Source organism: Pectinophora gossypiella, chromosome 1, assembly GCF_024362695.1.
Source record: "Pectinophora gossypiella chromosome 1, ilPecGoss1.1, whole genome shotgun sequence".
In the NCBI taxonomy this organism is placed as follows: Eukaryota; Metazoa; Arthropoda; class Insecta; order Lepidoptera; family Gelechiidae; genus Pectinophora; species Pectinophora gossypiella.
The window spans coordinates 8437481-8456025 of NC_065404.1; the positions used below are offsets into that span (position 1 = coordinate 8437481).

The following is an 18545-nucleotide window of genomic DNA, read 5'->3' on the forward strand; positions in this document are numbered from 1 at the left end:
CAACAGAGAATAAATTGTATAGGATACAAATTGCGGCAAGTACCCCAGGGGACTCAACTAGTAACACTTTAAGTTTAGCACGGAGCAAAACGTAAATTCAGTACTTTACGGGCCGAGGGTCGTTACGTTACTGAAGCAACTCATTTATTATGCGGTCAACTTGCATGTTATGTAATCATTTAAAAAACCTTAAGCCTATTACGGCCATTTTAAACTTATTGTGCAGTATTTTTTACATTCTGAGTATGCAACGAACTTGCAGCCGTCAATATAATTTGGGCCCCAAAATAGACATACCTAATGGATGACCAGTAGACGCAAAATATAATCAATCAATATTATTATCTACCAATCTTGCCATCAGCAGTCGGAAAGAAATGGGAAATGAATAGAAATAGAAAAATGACTGTTCAGCGGCATTAAAAAAAACGATTGTCATTGTTGTCGAAAACCAAAGATTGGGTAGCCGTAGTATAGGAAACTTGCTTGTACGTCGGTATATATAACAAAGAGATACCATTGAAAATAATTCCCATACATACTCAGAACTTCTAACGAGCGATAAACTAGGTCGTACGAGACAACAATGGCGGCCAATCAAAACTTTGGCACTTGCGTTACCCTCAAACAGGCTATCAGTGCACAAATGGCTGGGAACTCTATTAACACACACGTGGTGACCGCACTACAAGCAAACAGGTTGAATATAAGTCATTACACAGTAAAATCCAGCGGTTTCCTAGATAGAACAGAATCTACTAACCAACGATCAATCCTATCAATGATAATCTCCACCATCATCGCGTCGAAGCAGCTTTCTAAACAACCTAGTCCCGATTTCCCCGATTCGAAATGTGACAGAGAACTCAACATGGCACTAAACTATCGCTGGGATTTTTATATTTTCTCAATACTACACCCCTGCCTCCCTTACACCAGCGACATAAATATACTATGAGAAGAATCCTTAGATCTTTTATGAAGAAATCTTGTGCTCTTGGCACGTAAAGTGTAGATTTCGAGACAACGCCACTGCGGATGCGTTCACTGCATTTGACAGCAACGTAGGCACTGTAGAAACGTGAATTAAACTTTCTTCTTGCCCTCAAGCTTTATACCAAGAAAGAGGAAGGATGCTAAGTTTAATTACTTGGTTCCCAAGAAGTTTAAAACACGTATCCTCAATTTCTGAGAATAGCTGTGCTCACTAAATGAATATTAAAATCAGAAAGTAGGTAAGAAATGAAGTACGTTCCTACCTATCCTCTGAGTGACGATTTACAACGATTACCTATTATACAATAAACTAAACAGCAAAGCGGAGATCCAGAATTAATAAATAATCCACCTTTAGGAACATCCGATCCTCAACGAATCAAGATCTCTTTAGGATACACTTGGAAATTTAAATGTGCTGATGCTGCGGACTTCAATCCCCTGCGACCCATCGCTGAATGTAATATTCCAGCAGATTCACTGCTTACTCGCTCGTCAAGCCCCCAGGACTCGGGTTACCGCTACTATGAAGCTAGGAAATGTCTTTATACTTATATGTATAAAGTTCCACTTCGACAATATAAAATGTACTTGGCAGGATGCCCGTCGCTTTTAGGTACGTTTTTGTATCAATATATATTTTTTACACCGTGCACTATTTTCATTCCGAATCGCTTTAAATGTCACAATATCCCTTCAACAAATAAATACAGATTTGAGCCCCAGAGTTTTTGATAGCGCACGTTTTGTATCATTCGGTGGTATTGACAACAATGCAACCTGTCCCGCGCTCATACAAGCGGTTATTGGAGGGTCGCTGGGTTTCAATAATAAAATCGTTATTATTGATTTTAGTGTCGAGAACAATCAAACCGAAAGCCATGTCGCCGGCGGCTAAATCGGCGACATCCGCCCGTGTCTGCTACTCTCCCTAACGTGATTTATGACATACAGATTTGAAGGATCCACTCAACATTGAGACGTACTCGACGCGTAATATTCTAATACTGACCCATTTGTCTAAACAATTTGTTTTTGATTGATTTAATCACGTTCGTGACGCGCTCACGACAAGTGAAACAAAACTGGTCGTTAGGACGTCCGCATAAAGTTGTTAGCGTCAATTTGCGTTGTCAAACATGCCTTGTTAGCCGTATTGTGGCCATTCCGCTTGCTAATTTCCCTTGTTAATACCACTATTTCGGGCATAGCATTAGTTATTCAAAGAGCATTTGCGTCGTATCTAGTAATAAGTAGAGCCCGGCGGTGTTCCCGCCTGCGTCGCCACTCCTGCTACCCCATGCAACTGCAATGCGGAACCAGAACTATATTTCATTTTTGGAATGCGAAACGGTCGCATTAAATCGCTTCTATTGTTAAAATACTATTTTATGACAAGCTTAACGAGCCGTGCTGTCGTATCCTCAGAAAGCACGCTCGTATGTATCTGTGCTTAGCCGCAAGGGTATCGTAAAATGAAAGTCAAAAGTGACATTTATTTTCAAACAAATTGAAATCGTGATTTATTTTTTTAAGTCGAGGATTAAAAAAACAAATAGCTTAACGTGCTTTAAATGAAATCAAGTAAGAAGCACAGATATTACATGAGTAGAAAGGTTCCCAATATAGATTTCAAGGGAATAACAAAATGACCTAATACTTCGTTCTAATAAACCCCAATTTAACCTTCGAAAATTATATCGATAAGCTGTTTATAGGCGAAATATCTAGACTATAGAAGACATGTATGGAATTAGCACAACTCGGTGAGTCCACATTGAATGTTTGTTCAATTTTCAATAAGATTGTATCCCCATTGGCAACTCCATTCGGAATTTGAAAGCTAGCTATTTTCTTCTCATACGTACTCATATTGAGACTTGTTCAATTACGTTCACAAACAGAATTAACTGTAACTCAATGAATTCACGTAGGATATCTTTCCACGTGCTGTTACTAAAGTATCTACATATTGATATTGGCAGTTTATTATTAGGTTACTGTTCAATGCGAGACACTTATAAGGCACGAGGAATTCATTAAAAACATTATAGAATGGAAGATAGAAGGAAAGAGAGGAAGGGAAAGACCAAGACGAGCTTACAAGGAACAAATTAAAGAGAAGGTAAACGTTGTGTTTTAAAAAGCAGTCAAAGAATTGGCCTTTGACAGACTCGAATGGAGAATGCTATACCGACAAGAGCGTGTCTCTTAAGTTAATGATGATGTTCAATACGGTAGAGAAGCTAATGTTTCTAATATAATTTACATACGCATTCATATACATAAAAGGTCGAATTGGTCGCACTAGATGATAACCGGACCAAGAGAGATTTATTTGACGCACAACTTGACATTTGATCAAAAAAATGCTTAATGTAGCAACACAACAATCAATTCCAAAGATTTATTTACTGTCCGAAATACTAACACGAAAGTCCAACCCCCATTTCGCATACAAGATCCGTTACTTATATCGCGTGCGTGGAACGATATATTTCTCGAGGAATTCGCCGATATATCACGGGACCCTCGATAACGTGCTTCCTAGTTTCCGCTGACTGGACAGCCGATTACGACGACTACCAATGGCAGAAAAATACACAGGGACCGTTAAGGGAACTCCTACCGCCACCCCAAGCCTCAAGAAATACAACCGTTTATTATCACAAGGGCCGTGAAGAATAACATGACATTTAATGTCTAGAAACAGAACGGCAAGTTGGGAATTCTTGTAACTTCTAATTGGACCACTTACACTTATAATTTACAAGTTGACTGGCATCGTAAACTTAGAAAATAAAATACTTAGTACTTATTTCGTAAATTAATAATAATTGTATAGAGTATTCTCCAGTGCATTCTTGGCATTATTTTCTGAAGTACAAAGGAAAACGGGAGATAGTTATTTTCGTTTACGTAAAACGTCAAAGCTTTGTGGGCTGGCACACGAGACGGTACAGTTGTATTAGAATCAGATATGTAATAAGCAATAAGTTAATGGGGTTTGGGATCTCGGACCGCAGAGACGAGATCGATAGCTCTCTACAGAGTAACATACTCCATTCATGTCACGAACGGGCGCGGATATTCGCGATGCAAGATAAAAACTTAGTTTTGACTAGCTTTCTTCAGTTGATGGCTCTATTTACGGTCGGATCTCCCTGATACGAAAATGGAACACAATTTATAGAGCCAATAAACTTAGAGAAACCACAAAAAATACTCCTGGCATTTTTACGGCTCGTAACAACTAGAAAAACTATCCCGAATCTCCGAGGGACCTGTAATCAACACGAGGGTCAAAACAAAAAAACAATCAACGGAATAAAGCCGTTGAGATCTTAATAAAAGCGAGGCGTGATAAAGGATATTAACGCTGATGTGTCTTAGCGGGCTTAATACCTTATCGGTGAGCGGGGGGATATTGTAGCGAAGCCACCCTTGAAATCGCTTCCCCGCGGCATAGGGCGCGCGGGGTGGCTGCGGGCCGGCGGGAGAGGGGCACAAAGCCGCGGCCGTTGACACGAATCTCCCGCGCTCTGTTTATGTATCCCATCGGATTTCTTCCATACGCGTTGATTGTGAACCGCCTGGTCGCGTATGGACCGTTTTGTTTCAAGATTTGATGGGATAAATGTTATCAAAAGTAGCGATAAAAATAAACAGCTCTCAAAATCGAATTCTCACCTGCGACATTCGCTTGTCATTTTGTTGTCGCAGTTATAGGAGTGACTGAGAGAAAATGCTCTCTAGAGTACCAACATCTTGTACTGTTCAACTGAATGTTTGAGGAAATGTGAAATAGTCAAGTTGTGAGCATGCGAGGAACATGAACTGCGCTTACATAATTTAGGTTTTCATTTTGTTGTACCGATGAAACGTCAAAAGGTTACGTCTCGCATATTTAACCTCTCGTGAGTTCTAATGCTACATGCGTCACCACTCGTATCTGTGTCGTATCCCATTATAATGATAAGTTAAACATTAACTGTCTCGATCCGCATCCAACGCCTATGTTTGTTTATTTTTACTCTCACAAAATTCCGCCCGCGTTGTCTTCTATTATTTATCGTATCAGACGCATACGCATGCCTACTGGGAACAGAACTGACGATGTATAATATCTCGAATCATCATCTTATTAAATAAACTATTGAAATATCCAATAATGTAATCAGTTAACGCCTGAAAGCGTTTGTTTATGTAAATCAAGACTAATGTAAATAAATGAAACATTTGCTATAAACACGCTTTCAATTTGGCATGAGTAGATTAGATACCAAATTATCAAATAAGATCATTAATCACTTCTTCTTCTTCTTTGCGAGTCGATGGCGATCGAAACTAAATTTTTGCTGACCAATAATCGACCATTGGTTAATCACTTACGAGTAAATTGTATTTATTTTATTTATATATTAAGAAAGATTTTCTTCCAGCCATGGCCTAGTGTCGCCTCTTTTATATTGCCGTGCCCTTGCAGGGCGTCACATGTACCTCTTTACTATGTTCCACCTTAATTTATGTTTGTGACATGCAATAAATGAATATGAATATGAGTATAACAAGACCAGTAGGCTCTGCACGGTAACCGGCGCCTCGAGGCCTTTGACCAATAGCTGTTTGACTCAATATAATTCGCACCGCGCGCGGCGCGGTTGTCATGCAGACCCGGCTGGTGTGCTCAAAATTGAAAGCTAGCATTTCAAGGTTAGCACGTCCAATGTTTTAATTTATTTTGCAAGGAAATGTTGTACTTTTAGTAAAAGATTTACGTACAGTTGTAATGATTTTTATATATGTGACAATACTAATTAAATACATTAGTCAGTAATTCGCTTAATTTTTAATAATATTTACGTCCTTGAAATATTGGAGATACCAATTAAATGGTAACACTTACGTCACCAATGGGCTAGCAATGGCGGCTTGTCATAGGTTTGAGCACACCTGGTCTTCTTATACCATACTTCCAGCTATGTTCGTTAACTATAAAAGGTTGAGAAACTGTGGTATCTTAGGTGGATGATACGTTGAATAAAAAAATATTGTTTTAAAAAATTATACGACACTAAGTGGCCAATTGAATAAAGATATTTTCGAGTTTGAAATGTGAGTGAACAGGACATAACAATCCAATCTCTGAGATATGGGTCAACTAAAAATTGTGTACAAATTTTTCGCTCACTCCATACCGCGTCAAATATAAAACTGTAGAACATGTAATATTCGCATCTAGACAGACACTACGTCACAAATCTAATGTGCTAAGTGTTACTATTATAAACTCCATCTATTTTTACGTAACATTTTTTATCACAAACATCTGCAAACGTTTGTAAGTGTAATCTAACAATTATATAGAAAACAGAATCATTTATTCAACTTAATTATCATAGACAAATCTGTTAAGGCCAATTTATAATTTTTTTTACTCTACGTCATTTCACAACGTCTTACGGCTGAGGAGAAAAAATGACAAGAAACCGTAACAGCAACACATCATCTCCTTAGCATTTCCCCTTTTTCACAGGGTGCGCTTACCTAACCTGAATATTTAACAGGTCCGGTTTTTTACAGAAGCGACTGCCTGTCTGACCTTCCAACCCGTGAAAGGAAAACCAGCCCCATACAGGTTAGGTCACATACCTCCGAAAATGCCATTCTCGGAATGAATGTGGGTTTCCTCCACCTCTGAGCACGTGATAATCATTCATAATCCAAACATGAATTCGAAAACAAATTCGACAATCATTGGTTTAGGCTTGTGCTGGATTGGAACCTGCGATTACAAAGTGAGGGGCAAGTGTTCTACCAACTGGACTACCACCGCTTTGTAACAACAACACATATTGAATTGAAATTGAACGTTACCGTTCGAAAACGGCTCTACGTTTTGGGGTTGGAGTTTCAGAACCAACAAAATCGGGCCATCAGGTGACCTAATAAAAAAGGAAACTCGTAGATCATAGACACAAAATAAGCGATTCATTCACTTTATTATTTTAACGTAGGTATCTAATCTTCGGATAATGAATACGAATAATTAATTAATTAAGGACCAGTATTACTTTGATCAATTTCCTTGTCATAATTGCTTTGTAAGTAGGTAATGAAAATAATTACAAAATTTCTCATTTACTCTGATTAGAATAGACGCTTCGGTTTATTCAAATGTAAATGTTATACAGGGTGTTAGTGACATCGTAACGAAAACTTTGAGGGATGATTCAGACCATGATTCTGAGTTGATATCAAGTGGAATTTTCCGTCGCAAAAGTATGGATTGGAAAATAATTAAAAAAAATTCATGAATTTTTTGACAGGAAATTCCACTTGATATCAAATCAGAATCATGGTCTGAATAATCCCCCTCAATATTCGTTACGGTGTCACTAACACCCATACCTACTTGTATGGCTACCGTATAGTATGTACTTATACGGGGTGTACGTGACATCGTAACAAATACTGAAAGGGATGATTCAGCTGATTATTCTGAGTTAATATCAAGTGGAATTTCCTGTCAAAAAATTATAGAATTGAAAATAATTTAAAAAAACTAAAAAATATACATGATTTTTGCGACGGAAAAATCCACTTGATATCGACTCAGAATCATGGTCTGAATCACCCCTCAAAGTTTTCGTTACGATGTCACTAACACCCTGTACGTATAATTAACGACAAAGAGAAATGAAAAAAAAATCCTGTCCATCCTTTTCAGAAAATTAATTGTCTTACTATACTTAATTTTATTTAACTATTTGATTTCTGTTTATTGTTATCTTACTGAAATATATTTGATTTTAATTATTTAGATAATTAATTAAATTAATAGTTTTTGATTCATCTATTACTTTCAACTTTTTTTCTATTTTGTTATTTTGTGGAGGCCTGGAGTCCTAAAACACAGGGTATCCTAGTTTAGGCTCCAGCCTCTACAAATATTACCATTTATTTTTGTAGAGGAAATAAAGATTTTACTTCCTTACTTTACTTTTACTTACTTAGTAGAGTACCGTTTTCCTCAGTCAAGTTTTATCGCCTAAAGCTATTACACCCTAGATCAGGGGTTTAGCGTAAGGTAAAAAATATTCATTTGCTAGCTTTTCTTGGCCTGATTGTCCGAAAAAGTAAGATGATTCCGTGCTTCGGAGGGCACGTTAAGCCGTTGGTCCCGGCTATTAGCCGTAAAAGCAACTCCATCAACCCGCAGTGGAGCAGCGTGGTGGAGTATGCTCCATACCCCCTTCGGTTGATTGAGGGGAGGCCTGTGCCCAGCAGTGGGACGTATACATATAGGCTATTTATGTTGTTATGTAGCTTCTCTTTTAGTGAATATATGAGAAACATAGGTACAAGTTTTAAGCTCTACTGAAACTGGGAACATTAATTTACGGACACGTTCACAGTAGTCCACACATCGGTGTTAGACTAACATTTGCGTGCATTTGTCTCTCTCAGTTTGTGTATAAATAGTAAAGGACACACGAATGTTTGATGACGTAGTTGCGAGTTGGAACTGGAACTGCCGTGAATGCGAACGCAGTATGGGACACATCTCCAAATTTAAAATAGGTATGTTCGCGTCCCACTTTCGACGCTCCAGTTAAAGCAGCGCTTTAACGCGACTTTATCCCGGTGTAACGCTCCAGAGTTCATTTGTGACGTCACACGAGGGTTCGTCATCCGCTCTGCCGGGTGCGCGGGCGCAATTAGTACGAATTAAACAATTAAGCTAAGCATGGCGGCCGCTGGCGCCTGACGGAACGCGACAATATGACGACTCAGATACGTAGTGATACACATCAATTTAACAGCTAGCTGACCCGGCACATTCGCATTGTATACTAGACTATACTATTTTAAAATACATTTTGTATCAAAATTTATTCCAGAACGGAATTTGTCTGAAATTCCCTACCACTAAGTTACTGCTTCCCGTTATAAAAATATGAAAGAAGTACGAGTATTAGGTACTTATAAAGCTTTCATACGCTATATCTAATTATCTATAAAATAAAGCATAATATTTATTTCCTTATTACAAAATTTATATTATGATTATGTATTCCCTTCTCTTCTTTCGTGTTGGTTGTGTACTTGTGAGACTCGTCAACCCTGACACATAAATAAATTTGATTATGAATTTATGACACATAAATTAAACAAGTAGGTTGTTTCCTTACGCTTTGTATCTCTGGTACGTAACTTATTGTGTAATTATGTACCTTGTTCCTACATAATTTAATTGTATGTATGTGTAGTTTCGTACTCCTACACGTCCCAAGGGGTAGATAAATGAAAACTTCCTTCACGGCTTTCAAGCTTTGCTATTGTCTACACCGTGTTGCCTTCCCTTATCCTTCAAACTTTCGTAAGTATGTTATGTAAATACGAAAATTCTGCCTAATTTCAATAACAACATCAACAATGCTGAAATTTTAATTATTTCCACATAAAACAGCATTCGTGAAGTGTAATGACAATTATCATAAATCTATATTCTAACAGGAGTACGAATGTTTGCCCAGTGGCGCTTGTTTATTGAATCTGTCTCTGATGGGTGAGCGTTTAATGGTTCTCTTTCCGAACTCCTACGAGCTTTTTACCTAGTTATCGATTCCTGTTACTGTACATAAGCTACACAACATATTAATTTTATTTACATATCCAAATCGAGACACGAAATTGTATCACAGAAACGAAAAATAATAGGTAAATTATTTTCTATTCTAATCCCTGGCACTGTTACACATTAGTAATTATCAAGCCGCAAGTGGACGCATTCCGGGGGTGTGAAAGCTCCATATCAATAATCTAGACACCTCCCCGCAATCTGCCCAAGAATAGGACTCAATATATAATATTCCAATGTATACTAGTACCTACAACAGTAGCTATTATGAAGCAATAACATTTCAGAGCAGTAGACTAGAACGTGTAATCGCACATGAATTCGACGTATTCATTGGAACTACATCCGCTGTACTGTTAGTTAACAACTTGCGAACTAATACGACCTGCAGAACACGTAACATTCAAAACGAAGAGAATGCATACATCTATGAGGCCAAACTTGTAAGTTCTCGGAAACATATCCAACCAAACTCAGCAAATAAACATTTGGCGAAAAAGTGCTGATACAACTAACGAGCAAAGTTTCCTCGGGTAGTAGAAATATCAGGTAAACGAAGCACATACGGACGTAAATCCGTTAATGAGATAATTTACATATAGAAGCGAAAAGGCCCTCGCCCGTCTCGATTTAGGTATATACACTTTTTTCAGAGTTTCATTCAAAATGAAAAACATTTTCTACACGAGATAACTTGAATTCTTTATTTTCATCGCACTAGCGCGACGGCGACTTCAAGTTTCATTCTATAATCCCCTGAAGTTAGATTGCTTCTACTGGAATATGTATGCGTGATTTCGAAACTTGTGTCGAAATAGAGGTTGTTATAGACGTAACAAGAGGCTGTTGGATTATTCAGAGTTATCTCTGTCGGCATGTCTCTGACGCTTCGGCGGTTCACACCTCTGTCGGAGCTGTGTTGATACTATCTTTGCTGATATTCAATATGGAATGTTACACCTACGTGTACTAACTAGATGCTAATGCGTAATGTCTACCTACAGCCCCAACGCGATGACAAAGTAAAAGATTTGAACCATTTAGAACTAAGAGCACACACAGTTAGATTATCTCGGTCACATTTCACAATTAAACTCCCTCACGACAGTCCGGAGTAAAGTGAGTGCAGAGTGGAAGCTATCGTAGCTCCATCGTAAATAGTGGTCACGATCTTGTATTGTGGGAACTCAGATAAACCAGTAAGGAACACATTTCTTTTTCCACGAAGCAACAGCTTTACACACCGTGCGGGCATTGTAAAAGACACCGCTGCAACTCAGTTATGTAGGTACGGACTGAATATAAACATGTTCTGCAGCTAGACATGTTGGGTACAAATCGAATGCTTTATGGTACAAATGGCAATGCATTTGCACGGCTGATCCAGTGCCTGAGAGCGAGATCACGGACAGAAATAGAGCTGTAGTAACATCGATCGTGTCGCGTTTCCATATGACCACACCGTTGCTCACCGGCTCGAGCAATTGAGCCGCTCACTTCCTTCCGGCGGCCGGCCGCTGATGTGATGACCGCAAACAAAAACTCACTAACAGCAATCATAACACGTTTCTGCCGCTTTATCTCATTGATATTTTCAAAACAATAAAAAAAAACTTGACGTTATAAATTATAGGAGAACAAATAACTTTGTTTTTAGCTTTTTTTTTACCCATAATATCTGCTGACTGCTCGTAGTGTATGATATTGACAAGTATCATTTTTAATAACAAGCAAATTTTAATAATAGCAATGAACTTTAGATTACTTATGAAGTACAAATAACTTATTTAATTCGACGAGCAAATTTACAATAACTCATATTTTATCGGAACAAGCAAAAACATTTTGTTTGTCCTCAATTTGAGCGCACGTTTCCGTAGTAATACGTACGACTAACAAACAGCAGTCAACCAGTGTCGGTGTGTACCGCGTGGTAGAGTTCACGATTGTTCCCGCCGCGCCGCCGCGCGCGATCGATGGCTGACCCGTGCAATGTCGCCCTCGCCGCGCCTCCTAGCGCCGTCTCCTTTGACCTGCCGCAGCATTCTACCGCCGCGACACCCGCTCTTCATTCTATTACCCCGTATAACTCAATAAAACAAGCGCTTTTGACGCCCTGCACTCAACGTCGCCTCGCCCTCGTACCAAAATCAACGCCGCGAATTAGGTAAACCTTCCCATATGAATATTTATTATTTATACTCATTCGAAATTTCAATTACAAAAACCAATATTGGACGAGCATTAGAATACTATGCGTAAGCTCGTTTCCATGCGGAGGCAATCATAGTCACACAATTCAATTTATTCAAGTTCCAATTCCGCCTGACGCCCACTACACGGTCGCTTATCCATCTACATCGAAAAATAAACGAGAAAGCTCGTAAGTCGATGAATACGTAATAAGCGAGTACCCAGACATTGTGGGGGTTGATACTTGAATGATATAGGCTTATATGATGCTTATAATGTCGGCCGGCGGGCGTAATAAATGACTGAGTAGGAATTAAGGTCCTCGGGAGCGACTACTCAGGTAGAGGTATATGAAGGTGTAAGTGGCAGGGTAGGTATGACTAATGAACAAGTGAAACCGTAAGTGGCATAGGTGGACGTTCTAATGACTATTTTACAGTCACTCTATTTCAAAACAATTACGTTTATCGTAACCTATTTTCTCCGAGTAGATGATACGGCTGTCGCTTTGGTATTATGTCAGATTATAGTCTTCATTCTTATAATATGATTCAATCTTCATCGAGATATCTTGAAAGATTCGTGCCAGATACATTAAAATGTTAAGTGTTTTTATTGTATTTCCAAGTTCGGAGCAAATACGTACCTATTCAATTCAAACTTATAAAAGTGCTTCCCACTGAAAACATAACAAGTACTTTTATTATCACATTGATGATTCTCAAATATTAGATGTAAGAGGCGGTACAACAGACAACTTTTCGTTAATGACTCCATTAAGAGTAGAGTCTCTGCAGTATTTATCTGTACGTGTTTCCAACTTAAGTGGCGCCGATAAAGGACCGCTGTTTCTCCTTCAAATTGAAATTATTACTTTTTCAGATATAGCGTGATCAAGATTATATGTCGCAGCTTATTTTACTTATATCGGTCGATTTAGATTGGTAATAAGTAAGACCCTAAAAGATAGAAAGAGAGCACACAGAATTTACAAACCAAACGCCATCTTATAAAAGTCACAAAGACTAATGACTCGACATTACAAGGAATTAAAACTCAATATGGGAACCAACTACTTACATACACACAAACTATAAACACTTTTTTCTTTGAAACCAAACTCCGAAAAAACAGCCGAAACGTGTCCATTCTGTTTATTTAATCTGTCCACTAGTCTATGCGCCGGCGCACGTGTGGCGCGTTCTACGCATATGCGCACGGGCAGTGCGCTCGCATTGTTTGGAATTTCACGTTCAATATAGGGCGTAAATATTTCGACAAAGCTCTAAAAGGGAGAGCCTATAAAAGAACAACAGATATCCGTTACGATCGCCTTCAAGTCGAGAACAATTTTATGAATATGTTGATACCAATCAACGGGTTTTGTTAAGAACATGTTTTTGTACGTATAAAAATATAATGAACTTCCCATTAAGTTATTAAACTTATAGGTTCTGTAAGTACGTAGGTAATGACAATAAGTCCGGTAATAACAATTTGTGCTATGAATTACCTAATATTTAGCATAAAAGCAGATTTCAAAGTAGTTGGACAAGTAGATAGTGTAGATACCTACTTGCCTAAATACCTAAATATAATATGGTACGTACTAGGTCCCTTCTAGCCGCCACGCAAAGAACACGTCGATAACATATAATTAGATGCTAAACAAGATTAAACTAAGGCGAAATAGGGGCAAAAAATGTCGCTTCAATAAAACAAAGGCGTATAGTTTTTTGCGTTCATTAGCCCGAAGATGTGCGGGCAGAAGCAGATTCGCTGCGCCATAGCAAAATAAAAACAGTAGTTGAGGTACACTACACACCAAAATAGGTACCGCGCACACATGCAGCAACGTGCACTTTCCGAACTAGAGTGCAAAGATTTTCGTAATATTGCGCTACGGCCTTTTTTGACATGACTTATTGTAGATTTGCAGCAAATGGCATTAACTTCTTGGTCGAACACATGGAGAGCGCTAATAGCTCTCACTCGATATAAAATTTAAGACAACAGGCCTGAGTGTGCACAGCTGGGCGCGGTCCTCGGCTCAGGGCGTCGTCTGAGAGGATTATACATATTTGAAATAATTACTCGATATAACCGATAACGACAAGCGCTGCGGCTGAAACAAGTGAGCTTGGGCGTCCGGTTCGCTTAAGCATGTATAGTGGATCTACTGTTATATTTTCACTATGACTGCGCGGGCGCAATAAAAAGCAAGGGAGCTGTGTCGCACACGTGCATCCGCCCGCCACAGTGCGAAGTTATTTTTAATAATGCACCGCTCATTGAACGAAGATCGTGCACTTTTACGACTCGAGACAACGGGTGAAACAGCCCGTTAAAGAGAAAATTGCTAAAATAGCATTTACGAAATTAAATCTTAACGAGTCAAAGTAGTTTTTATTGAAGTTGGGTCGCAATCTTATCGAATGTGTAGGTATAAATAAAATAGAACTAAAAATATTAATAAAAGTAATAATTAAGTGCAGTAGGTACTTTCCTCATTCTAGAGTAACTATAGTTACTACGATATTAAATGGGTAATGGTATAACGGTATTGCGAAAGTTGTTGTGTTTAATTTTTAATGATATTGTACATAAATACATAATTGAAATATTACACAAGTTCAGAGTTTTCGCATTAAAAACGCGCCCCTACGAATGCCATGGCAGTTACGTGTTAAAATAACTCTCGTTTAAAAGCAATGACATCTTCTAACTCTCTAGACAGTAGACCATGTAGTTTAACAAAAAAAAACTCCTATCGTGTGGGTTGTGAGGTGAATTACCAACCTCATCAACCCTGGTGTCAGGGTTATATATTATTGAGCCGCCAAAGGTCTCTGACAAGGCCCATGTAACGACTACTTACTTACATCAGTAAGTAGTAACCGGGACCAACGGCTTAACTGCCTTTCGAAGCACGGCTCATCTTACTTTTTGGACAATCAGGTGATCAGCCTGTAATGTCCTAACCAAACTAGGGATCACAAAGTGATTTTTGTGATATGTCCCCACCGGGATTCGAACCCGGGACCTCCGGATCGTCAGAAGAAGAACAAAAAATCTGTGCATTTATCAGTTAAGTTCAGGTAGTCAGAGAGTAATATCTATTAGGCAGTAATGTATAGTTAAACCTTGCATTAATCGACCCATAAATTAAACTTAATAACCGTGGTAGCCCGGTTGGTAAAACGCTTGACTCTCACTTTGAAATCGCAGGTTCGACTCCAGCACAGGACTCAACCAATGATTGTCGAATTCGTTTTCGAATTCATGTTTGGATCATAAATGATTATCGCGTGGTCAGCGATGAAGCAAAACATCGTGAGGAAACCCACATTTCCGAGAAATGCATTTTCGGAGGTATGTGACCTAAGCTGTATTGGGCTGGTTTTCCCTTCGCGAGTTGGAAGGTCAGACAGGCAGTCACTTCTGTCAAATATTCAGGTTAGGTAAGCGGACCCTATGAAAAACGGGATAATGCTAGATATGGAATATACTGGAGATGTGTTGTGAATATAGGTACCTAAAAAAGGCTTAGATTACCCAAATATTTCATGAATGTTTATAATATTATCGTTCCCAGTCGCAAACCTATAAAAACTTTTGAATATTTGAATTTCTCGCCACCTCCGACTCCTAGTGTACTAATGTCATCAACAAAAACTCCAAGGTTATTGTATCGAGCTAATACTAATAATTACTGACTCATACATTCCTTCTTTGAATGATAAGAAAGCAGCCAGCTTTTTATGATAGCAAATAGCATCTATCTGCGTCACAAGGAATAGACGCGTCACATTATCAGTAAGAGACAAATTGTTGATAGCTCCACCCACCTGTGGTTAAAACAGACCCTCGAATTCGAATGCGTTTTGTCTTACTTGCAGCTCTATCAAGAGACATTAAAGAACTTAATTAGTCCGCCCACACTCACTCATACAGGCGCGACTCTCGCTAGCACTTCAATAAATACTTTCTCACAAAATTGATAGCGTGAACCATCTATCCACATGAAGTTTTTAAAGCCCCGAGTGAGTCTTAAGCCCGTCAAGTTTTGATTTAATAACCAAACGTGTTGAGTTATTAAAAATCATCTTCATTTATGCTTATAAGATAAACATTCTGTATTCAACCGCCGCCGCCGGTCGTTCCGGGCTTAATTATGATATCAAAAGCTGCATCGTCAGCTCCTTCCATCGCGTGCACGTGGGCTATCTCCCTCTCTGTCCAAACGCAGGATGAAGCCAGCCCACTGCATCGTCTGTACCGACGATTAAACACGTTTCTATGCGCGGTCTCGTATTTTTGTGTTCCGGCTATGCCACTCAGCCTCCGTCCCTTACAGAAAAACAACACTTCTAAATGACCCCACTTCTATTTCATCTCGACGCGTCGCCGCCTCGACCCGCGTGAGAGCTCACCGCGATGACACGGCGAAATTGCTTAGATTATAATTTTAATAGATAGCTTCAATTACATAGCTCAAACAGATATCTAATGATATCCCGCGATAGGTCGGGTGGTAACGAGTCGACGCTTTATTAGGAGGCTTAGTGTTGTCGATAATGATAGATCGATCATTGGCGGCGCAGAGAGTGAGGTACGTGACGGCAGGTTGGAGGGCCGCGGCCGCGCGAGGTGGTCGAGGGCGTGAGAAAGTTGCGGAGCTGCAGCGGGATCAGAAGCCCAGGCGCACGCAAATGAAGTGCAATTTCGCCGCGGGATTGCGGAGAGACGCTAGCGGCGGTCGCGGCGGCGGCACTCGGTCACGAACTACATTGTTGCAGTCGCAGGTAATTTCATTAGGTTCCCGCTCGCTACGTTCCCGACTCGTCGTTGCAACTTACTACTACTGTAGCTTCTTATTTGTTCGTTAATAATTGCCAACAACGCCAACAACGGTCTCTTGTTAGACTCGAACAAATAGTGTCTGTACTCCACTTTGAGCCAATCAAGCTTTTAGAGTTTAGATGTACGAGCGTAACAATCTGCTATCGATTTTTATTGATGTTATTGATGTCATCATTGGCAATCACGTAGAAAGCGTTTGAAATCAAATACCGTGAACTAGCGCTATAAAACGAGAAATGCTTACGTGTCGGGTTAAGGGGTCGCAATTTTAAAATTATTTAGTCAGTTCTGATAGGTTAACTCATGAAAGCATGTCACTGACATAGTTTCTTATACTTTGGTTTACTTTACCGCTTTTACCTAACCTGAAGACTTAACAACCAATTCTTTTACAGAAGCGACTGCCTGTCTGACCTTCGAACCCGCAAAGGGAAAACCAGCCCAATACAGGTTAGGTCACATACCTCCGAAAATACATTTCTCGGTAATGTGGGTTTCCTTACGATGTTTTCCTTTACCGCTGAACACGTGATAATTATTATGATTCAAACATGAATTCGACATACATTGGTTTAGGCCTGTGCTGGATTTGAACCTGCGACCTCAAAGTGAGAGGCAAGCGTTCCATTCATTCTTCATTGTACAATTATATATTTTCATTTGATTCTTAATGTTTACGAGAGGTGTTTGTATCAGTGGGTGTCGCGACCCCCGCCGGCCGCTCTGCACGGACCGACCAATGATAATTTGTATCGCAGCAGGTTAAAACATTAACCGTATCATTTTATTCTGACATTACCAGAGAACACGTTTAGAAAGGTGCCCCGTAAATATAAATCACAACATATCTGACATGTGTAAATTTGAACGACTAAAAGCTGGTGGGTAATGAAAACAAACGTTGGTCGTCCTAGTTTGTGATCGGGCGTGACAACCGCAATGCGCGTTGGTCACACATGAGCTTTCGCAAGCTAGCGGCTGACTGATTATAATCACCAGGCACGAATCGTCTAAATAGTGGATGCACGACATCAGCATCTGAGAGACCGTTACTTCGGACGATCAGTCGCCGAAGCGGAGCCCAGATGGTACCGTCGCCACACCAGTCACCTTAACGAAACTATAATTGCTTCAATTAACTGCTACGAACGCCAAATACCCAAATAACAACGTTAGCAGACACATTTTCCACGACGATTAATCACAACGCTCGAGCTGTATCGTAACCACCAGTTGTTAAGAGCCGACACTGCGCCGGTGATGAATGAGACGGTTTCAGTAGTTATTAATTTTAATGATTCACTCGCCGGAAATCGCAACATATTTTTTAGTTTGAACCGTTTCTGTATTTATGCAAATGTACAAAAAATCTGCCGATTAAACAGCTGATGGATGATGCCAAAATATATCTGCAAGAATCAGGAAGGTACTTGCTATAAAGTTAAATTATACATCAATTGGATTACATTTCGAGAGTAATGTAATCACTAAATTGACCGTTGAATAAACAAAAATCTCACTATTCACTGAAACTTGAAGCTTCCCCACAGGAATAACACTCAAGTAATTATTCTGTTAAGTACACATAATAATTAAGTAACGCTTTAACTTTTTCATTTGACGTAATTATAATTACAAAGAATAATTTTATTACATTGAATTAACCCTGTGCCGCGCAGGAGCCACTCACATAAAATTCCAAGGAGCTCGTGTAATTAGAGTGGGACTCCAAGGGACAGGATAGTGTTATTACTTTTTGCCCCGAACTATTCCAGAAATGAAACATACCACAAAGCTCATGCAATAAAAAGGATTAGAGAAACTTTCCCATAGTTTAGTTCTAGACATA

The 18545-nt window shown here is 39.3% G+C and overlaps 1 protein-coding gene across 7 annotated transcripts in view; it reads right to left on the bottom strand.

The window, feature by feature from the left end:
* LOC126367591 (neural-cadherin) overlaps positions 1 to 18545 on the bottom strand; it is a 302187-nt gene that overhangs the window by 273341 nt on the left and 10301 nt on the right. Inside the window, exon 1 of one of the 7 annotated variants that reach the window (XM_050011228.1) lies at positions 10885 to 10895. The exons of the other annotated variants lie outside the window; for them this stretch is intronic. The gene's annotated coding sequence lies outside the window, so the exon portion shown is untranslated. Of the gene's footprint in view, positions 1 to 10884; positions 10896 to 18545 lie in introns of those variants that run through there. 7 annotated transcript variants of the gene reach the window in all.